This window comes from Chiloscyllium punctatum, chromosome 36, assembly GCF_047496795.1.
Source record: "Chiloscyllium punctatum isolate Juve2018m chromosome 36, sChiPun1.3, whole genome shotgun sequence".
Taxonomy (NCBI): Eukaryota; Metazoa; Chordata; class Chondrichthyes; order Orectolobiformes; family Hemiscylliidae; genus Chiloscyllium; species Chiloscyllium punctatum.
This window is the reverse complement of record NC_092774.1, coordinates 33007144-33015374: the sequence shown is the minus strand read 5'-3', so window position 1 is coordinate 33015374 and position 8231 is coordinate 33007144.

Genomic DNA, 8231 nt, shown 5'->3' with positions numbered 1-8231 from the left:
TTTCCTCTCATGCAACAGAAGAGGACCTATTTACGAGAGTTTTTTTGTGGTGCAGCTGTTGTCTCCCACAGAGCCTTGAGGCTCAGGTTCAAATCCCACTGCTCCAGTGTGTGTAATAACATTACTGACCAAGCCACGTGCCAACTGCCATACGGATAAGAAAATTAGAGAAGTAAACACGTCAAGCTGTTCAATGTTATCTCCAAAAATATCACTTCCACACTTCCAATCCCATTGGTAATCCAGGGGGCCCAGCCTCGTTGGACGAAGGTGCTTTTTGAGAAGACTAATCCGGCATTTTTTGCACAATCAAGTTAAGAGAGCGGGGATCACTCGCAAGACTGCACGGTGGACGACAATTACAATTCTCGGCGGGGAGGCTGAATTATGAATTCACGAATAGCCGACCCTAAGCGATGGTGCAGCGCAGCCCATACCCTGCCTCTGTGGTGCAATTGTTCAGCGCGTTCTGTCCATTTCAAATCCAGGGGAACAGGAAACGTTGGGGCTATGGCGCGGACAGGACAATCCCAATACATACCTTTCCTGTTAGAATTATTCCATGAGAAAGTTTAGACCACAACTTTGGGCGTGTACTTGTGGCCCATCACTTAAGGTGTTGGCGTAGAGATCCTTTGGAGCTCCCCCGCCCAGGGTGCTAACCTGCTGGCTATGCTTTCTTCGCTGGCGATTTTAAATGACTTCCTGTTGGTTGCATTATCGCTCAAACTTCACAAAACCCGTCTCAATAAAGACCCGTTTTCTCATGTCTGGGAATTGATTGCCATGCAGGAAACTCGGGTTCTGAACAAACAACGTACCAGACTCACAACGTCAGCTCTGTTTCCCTTTCCACAGATGCTGCTCGACCCGTTGGCTTTCTGCAGTATTCTCTGTGTCTATTAGGCACAAGTGCTGCTTTTCATTCAAGAACTTCAATCCCTGTCCTCAGGTAACTGACTCTGGTCAGTGGCAATTGGTTCTTCTGATCATTAATCTGCCCATTCCCACCGCTTCTTCTCCCATCATGACCAACAGCCCCAGGAAATCTCCAGTTATCCTTCTTTGCTCCAAAGCGAACATTCTCCACCTTGGGAATGTCTCCCCAGAATGGAAATTCCTCATCCCTGGACATGAGGCAAGGGAAGAGAATTTGGCAAAATATTGTCAGTTAGGAAATGGAAAAAATGTGCAAATGTTCATGAAGCAAAACAGAAATCCCAGTCTCCAGCTTTGTGAACCTTTAGAAACACTTTGCGAAGCGGATTTAGAGGAGAATGAAAGATGACCTGTCCGATTGAGCAGAGACAGTCCAGACACCGTCCCCTTGTTGAAGAGGCCGGGAGGTTGACTCTGATGTTCTCGGCACATGAACTGATCTGAGACATTGAAAGAATTGTCGTTCCTGCACATCAGGAATTCAAACCCCTTCTCCCCTGCGAGCCAATGAGAGAACTCGGGAACAGGCAAAACACTGAAAGGCTGGAAGGGCGCCGGCCCCGGAGTAAGAAAGCTAGTTCCTCGTGACATGGATGTGTCTGCAGAGAGTGGGATCAGACTGTTCAGTGTCTCCACAGTAAATGTCCCAGATTTTATTTGTGAAAATTAAGACTGATAGACCACAATTGTAATTCTCGGCGGGGCAGGCGAATTTTGAATTCACTAATAGCCTCCCCTAAGCGATGATGTTTTGTCGTTGCCTGTCTCTGTGGCGCAATTGGCCAGTGCATTCAGGTGTTAACTGAAAAGTTGGTTGTTCGAGCCCACCCTGTGGCGGTGTGTCGGTTGCTCCTCCTTGGCTTGGGTTGTGTGCTTTTAATGGGGTCTATCAAAAAATTTCCAGAACAGCTGCTTCTCATTCTGTCTCCCTGCTTCCGTTTGTCCCGTCTCCAGGAACCGGGCCCTCTCTACTGGCCGAAAATTAAACCGTTTTCTTTCGAAACTTTTCTCTGACACTTGAGTGACCAGTGACAAGTATTGCCCTCCTCAACATAGGGTACAGAGAACAGGAGAAGACCACGCAGACCTCCACAAGTGTGTCATCTCAACTCTGCATACTGGGCCTGTGTATCAATGTGAAATATTTATGTCGAAGTGTTTTGGGAAGTAGATGAGTAGGCGAGGTGCAGAACAGAGCGCCCTTATATGGAAAGCTGCTAAAGAGGACATTGAGTGAATAGGAGAGATGGTTTCCCTTATGGGTGATGCTCCCATCACGCACCCGCAGACATATCGCCGACGCGCAAATATAAACTCTGTCGAAATTCCCACATTCTATTTTTTCGAACTGCGATTTCGCTCAAAAGCACATAATTTCAACACTCGCAAAATTCAAATTTTAACAAATTGCTCATAGATGTACTTTGCGGACACCTGGAAAAAGTTCTTCCAAACGTACCTGGGGAATTTCGGTCTGAGGGCTCTTGAACTTCAAGTAGAATGACGGGAAGTTTGTCTCGAGGCTATGTAATGTGGAGATATGTTCCCCATGTTAACTGGTAGTGGTTGACCATCCCAGTGCTTCCCGATGCAGGGTTGCCCTGACACACAGGGAGGTTTCTTTGATAAACTGTCCCGGGGGCTTCCAGCCGTACCGTGACGTCACAGGGCGAGCCCCCGGTGATGGCCTGCAGCTGCTGTGACGCAATAATGATGCTGGCCCCGGAACATGAATACAAATTAGTTCATGAGTCACGTGGTACTGAATTATTGGATGGAATGTTCTTTCAACTTCACGGATTTATATGTGAGAGGAGGTAAGTGGGCAGGGTTACACCTCGGGTCCACTCTTCCTTCACTCTCAACACCCCACACCCACCTCCCATTGTCCCAAGGCACTTTATCCTCTAACCGCCGAATGTGTAACACCTGCCCATTTACCTGCTCCCTCCTGAATATCACAGGGCTCGAACATCCCCGCCAGGTGAAGCAGCACTTTACCTGCACATTTGCCACAACCTAGTCTCCTGCATTCGCTGCTCACAGTGTGGTTTCCCCAAAGTAGCATGAAGCATAAACTGGGTGACTGTTTCGCAGAACATCTCAATTCTGCCCGCAATAAAGGCCCTGAGCTTCGGGTTGCCCGCCACTTTAACACGCCACCCTGTTCCCTGGCCAACATCTCTGTGTCAGGCATGCAGCAGTATTCCAGCAAAGCTCAGCTCCAGATGGAAGAACAACGCTTCATTTTCCACTTGAAGACCCTACATGCCCCCTGTCTTCAATATTGAGTTCCATGACTTTAGGGCCTGAAATCCGCCATGTCCTATTCTCTCCTATTCACGTAACGTCGTCCTTAGCAGCTTACCCGTCTAAGGGTGCTCTGTTCTGCACCTCGCCTTCTCATCTGCTTCCCAAAAAACTCAACATGAATATTTCACATTGATATACTGGCCCAATGTGCACAGTTGAGGTGACACACTCGTGGAGGTCTGCGTGGTCTTCTCCTGTTCTCTGTTGAGGAGGGCAATGCTTGTGGTCATGTTCAGATGCGCAGATTTACACGGAAAAGGCAAGAGAATGATACGAATTGAGACACGCATTTACTTACGGTGTAGAACCAGCAGAGCGAAGGTGGGCCGCATGGCCTCCGTCTACGCTGTGACATATGTTATGATTCAGAGTTAAATCACAGTTCGATCAACAGAATATGGGAATTTAGAAAACAGTTCACATTCACACAGCCTCCATACGTCTGCGAAACACCATATAACACGACAGCAGTGGAGATCTTTGACACCAGTCTCGAACTTGCCTGTCACACGCCAGACGAAAGGGTGAAGGGATCTATGGAAAACACTCCGTGCGGGAAATTAGAGTGGCGCAGCGGGAGGGTGCTGGGTTCATGTCCCTCGATCGAAACTGTCGTCTGCTATTGCATCCCTTTGTAACGGGATTCTGTTCTATATCTTGCCTTTGCCTCTGCTTCCCAAATCTTCGAGCATCTGAGCTGAATATGTCACTAAACACGGGCCCAATTTACACAATTGAGGAGAAGTGCTTGTGGAGATTTGAGTTGTTTCCCGCCAGTCTGCTCTGAACTGAATCCTAACACCTCTTCTCTGAAATGGGAATGAGCTGGTGAAGTTGAAACAATTCGAATTCGAATCCCTGCAGTGTGGAAACAGGCCCTCCTGCTCAACAAGTCTTTATCAACCCTCCGAAGAGTAACCCACCCAGACCCGACATTTACTTCTGACTGATGCGCCCAACCTACCGACCTCTGGGCACTATGGGGCAGTTGAGCATGGTCAGTCCACCTAACCTGCACATCTTTCGACTGTGGAAGGAAACCAGAGCACCGCAGGAAACCCACGCAGACATTTGGGAGATTGAACAAACTCCACACAAACAAACCACACAAGGGTAGGATCGAATTCAGGTCCCGTTATGAGACAGCAGGGTTAACCACTGAACCACAAAGCCACATTATTTGCGGTCGTATTCATTCCCTGCAATAATTCCCCACTCCGGTTCAGACGTGAATGACAGGACGATCAGCATTTCGAAAGCAGCATCACCACACAGACACAGTTCCCATGATGAGGACACATATCACCGATTGGGAATCATCTCGGAGAGATACAAGTGACAGAGAGTCACATGGAAATGATGGACTGAACGGCTTCAGGCTGCGGCGGAATGACGTCACGCGTTGATGCCGTCACTCTCCCTGTCTCTGGGGCAGAGCGGCTGAGGGAGAAACAATGGCTCATTTTTAACTTCATCTGGGACAGTTGGGGCTCAGATGTTCACTGCTGCCCGTTCGCAGCAAAGAAACAGACGCCTGTGTTAGAAAAGTCTTTCTGCAGGATTGCAGTGTGAAGACGGAATTCTGAACACCGAGCAGGCTGCACACAAATGTACTCATATGAATTTACCTGAGGGAACAGTTTCCAGTGTCCATTTCTCTCTGTCCCACCAGCACAGCATCTTTCTGTCTCTTTGATTACAGACCTTTGTAATGTAGTTAAAACTTGCCCATTTCCTACGCATTAGTGTAACTGACGTCTCCCATCCCAAGTGATTGCGAGAGAGCAGAAAAGCGAATGGGCTCTGCCCTCCCCCAGAACAGTTTGCAAGTAGAAACAAAATGGTTTAATTATCCACCAGTGGAGAGAGTCCAGTAACTGGGAACGGGACAAACAGCAGTGTCCTGTGCGCAGGGAGACGGAATGAGAAGCAAATGTTGTGGAATCTCTTTGCTGTTTGCGATTCTTGGAGCAACTCAAACGTATTTCACATTGAGCAAGTCTCAGCTGCTTCAGGGGAGGGCGCTTGGAGCGTCCGGGGTCAGGGCAGCGCACCCCGGGTGGGGCCTGTGGCTCGTTGGTCTAGCGGTATGATTCTCGCTTCGGGCTTTCAGTTGGGTAGACTTGCGAGAGATCCCGGGTTCATATCCTGGACGAGCTCTCATTTCTTAAGTTGCCTTGTGCAGAAACGCCGGCGCAATTTTCTCAAAAAGCACATTTATTCAACGAGATCGGACTGCCTGAGGGGCCGAGCTCCCATAACAGCGAACATGGTAAAAAGGAACACTTGCTCAAAGTGAAAACAAGCATTGCACCTCGTTCGCCCGCGCAGTCCGACTCTGAATGAATCCTCCAGCTGCATTATTGCTCAATTGTGAGCGAGAAATTTCAGGAAGCAGGGAAGTGAAGTGATTGCAGACAGCACTGAACAGGTTGACGTTCATGGTGCCGTGTATGAGGATTTTCAGCAATGAAGGTAGATTGGAAAGGTGGGACAGTTCTCCTTGGAGAACAGTAGGTTGGAAGCTGGCCTGATTGACGTTTTTCAAGTCATGAGGGTCTAGACACAGGACTAATGTAGTGCAAATGCTCCCACGCCTGAAAGGATCGACAACGATTCAGCAGAGTTTTAAAATCACGAGGAAAAGAAGTAAAAGTGACATTAAGAAGAACATTTTCGTACAGGGAGTGATCAGGGTCAGAAGGTGACGCAAACTTCAAACAATTATGGTCCTGAACCCATAGGACATATATACTTATCCTTGGGGGGAGGTTTGCTAGTGCTCTTTGGGAGGGTTTAAACTAACTCTGCAGGGGCATGGGAACCTGGACTGTAGCTTTAGGGTACAGGACCTTGAGTGTAGGGAGGTTAGGAACATGGCATCGATCTCGAAGGAGGGTGCCTGTAAACAGGAAGGTGGCTTGAAGTGTGTATACTTCAATGCCAGAAGTATAAGAAATAGGTGAGCTTGCAGCATGGGTTGGTACCTGGGACTTCGATGTTGTGGCCATTACAGAGACGTGGGTAGAACAGGGACAGGAATGGCTGTTGCAGGTTCCAGGGTTTAAATGTTTTAGTAGGGTCAGAGATGGGGGTAAAAGAGGGGGAGGTGTGGCATTGCTTGTCAAGGATAGTATTACAGCAGTAGAAAGGGTGATGGAGGAAGACTTGCCATCTGAGGTAGTGTGGGCAGAGGTTAGAAATAGAAAAGGTGAGGTCACCCTGTTCAAGGCGTTCGATAAGGTACCCCATGGCAGGCTAATGCAAAAACTACGGAAGTATGGCATTGAGGGTGCATTAGAGGTTTGGATTAGGAATTGGCTGGCTGGAAGGAGACAGAGGGTAGTAGTTGATGGTATAGGTTCATCTTGGAGTGCAGTTACTAGCGGTGTTCCACAAGGATCTGTTTTGGGACTATTGCTGTTTGTCATTTTTATAAATGACCTGGAGGAGGGGCTTGAAGGCTGGGTGAGCAAGTTTGCGGATGACACGAAAGTCGGTGGAGCTGTGGACAGCGAAGAAGGATGTGGCAGGTTACAGCACGATATAGATAAGTTGCAGAGCTGGGCAGTAAGGTGGCAAATGGAATTCAATGTAGCTAAGTGTGAAGTCATTCACTTTGGTAGGAGTAACAAGAAGATGGATTACTGGGCTAATGGTAGACTACTTGGTGGTGTGGATGAGCAGAGGGATCTTGGTGTCCATGTACACAGATCTTTGAAAGTTGCCACCCAGGTAAATAGTGCTGTGAAGAAGGCATATGGTGTACTGGGCTTTATTGGTAGAGGAATTGAGTTCCAGAGTCCTGAGGTCATGTTGCAGTTGTATAAGACTCTGGTGCGGCCTCATCTGGAGTATTGTGTGCAGTTTTGGTCGCCATACTACAGGAAGGATGTGGAGGCATTGGAACGAGTGCAGAGGAGGTTTACCAGGATGTTGCCTGGCATGGTAGGAAGATCGTATGAGGAAAGGCTGAGGCACTTGGGGCTTTTCTCATTGGAGAAAAGAAGGTTTAGGGGAGATTTGATAGAGGTGTACAAGATGATTAGGGGTTTAGATAGGGTTGACAGTGAGAACCTTTTTCCGCGTATGGAGTCAGCTGTTACTAGGGGACACAGCTTTAAGTTTAGGGGTGGTAGGTATCGGACAGATGTTAGGGGTAGATTTTTTACCCAGCGGGTTGTGAGTTCATGGAATGCCCTGCCAGTAGCAGTGGTGGACTCTCCCTCTTTATGGTCATTTAAGCGGGCATTGGACAAGCATGTGGAGGTTATTGGGCTAGTGTAGGTTAGGTAGGCTTCGGTCGGCGCAACATCGAGGGCTGGAGGGCCTGTACTGCGCTGTATCTTTCTATGTTCTATGTTCTAGGACAGACGGATGGGAGTGGAAGACAAGAAGAAAGAGAGACACAGAGTGAGCGAGAAAAGGGAGAAAAGTCAGAAAATCAGAAGTTAAGGAAGAACATAGAGAGACTGAGGAAGGGATACAATTCCAGTGGGTCCCAGCTTTCTCTGTGGTTTCATACACTCCCTCTCATCCATGAGAGACAGGCCCTGCTCCTAGAATCTACGTCAGTCTGGCTGGTTCAGGGACGGTGTGGGGGTGATGGACGGTGGTTAATCTATCAAAACTGACACTGAGACTCTAACAGTACACACACTCATACACAAACACACACACACACAAACCCTTTGATACTCACCTCCTGCTCCATCCACATGGCAGAGGGAACTATGGCTGACAGGACCTGCTTTAAATACCTTCAGGTCTATGACTTAAAGATCCTTCTGTGCCCAAAACGCAGCTCTTCTACCGAGATTATACCTCCCCCAGAGATGGAGCATTACAAGTTGTGAGTTGAGAGGAATCGGGGGTGGTGTGAGAGAAAGCAGCAGCTCAATAGTTTAGTCCAAACTATCTGTCTGTCTGTCCCTCTCCTCCTTCCCCCACCTCCTCACCCCACACACAGATTACAGACT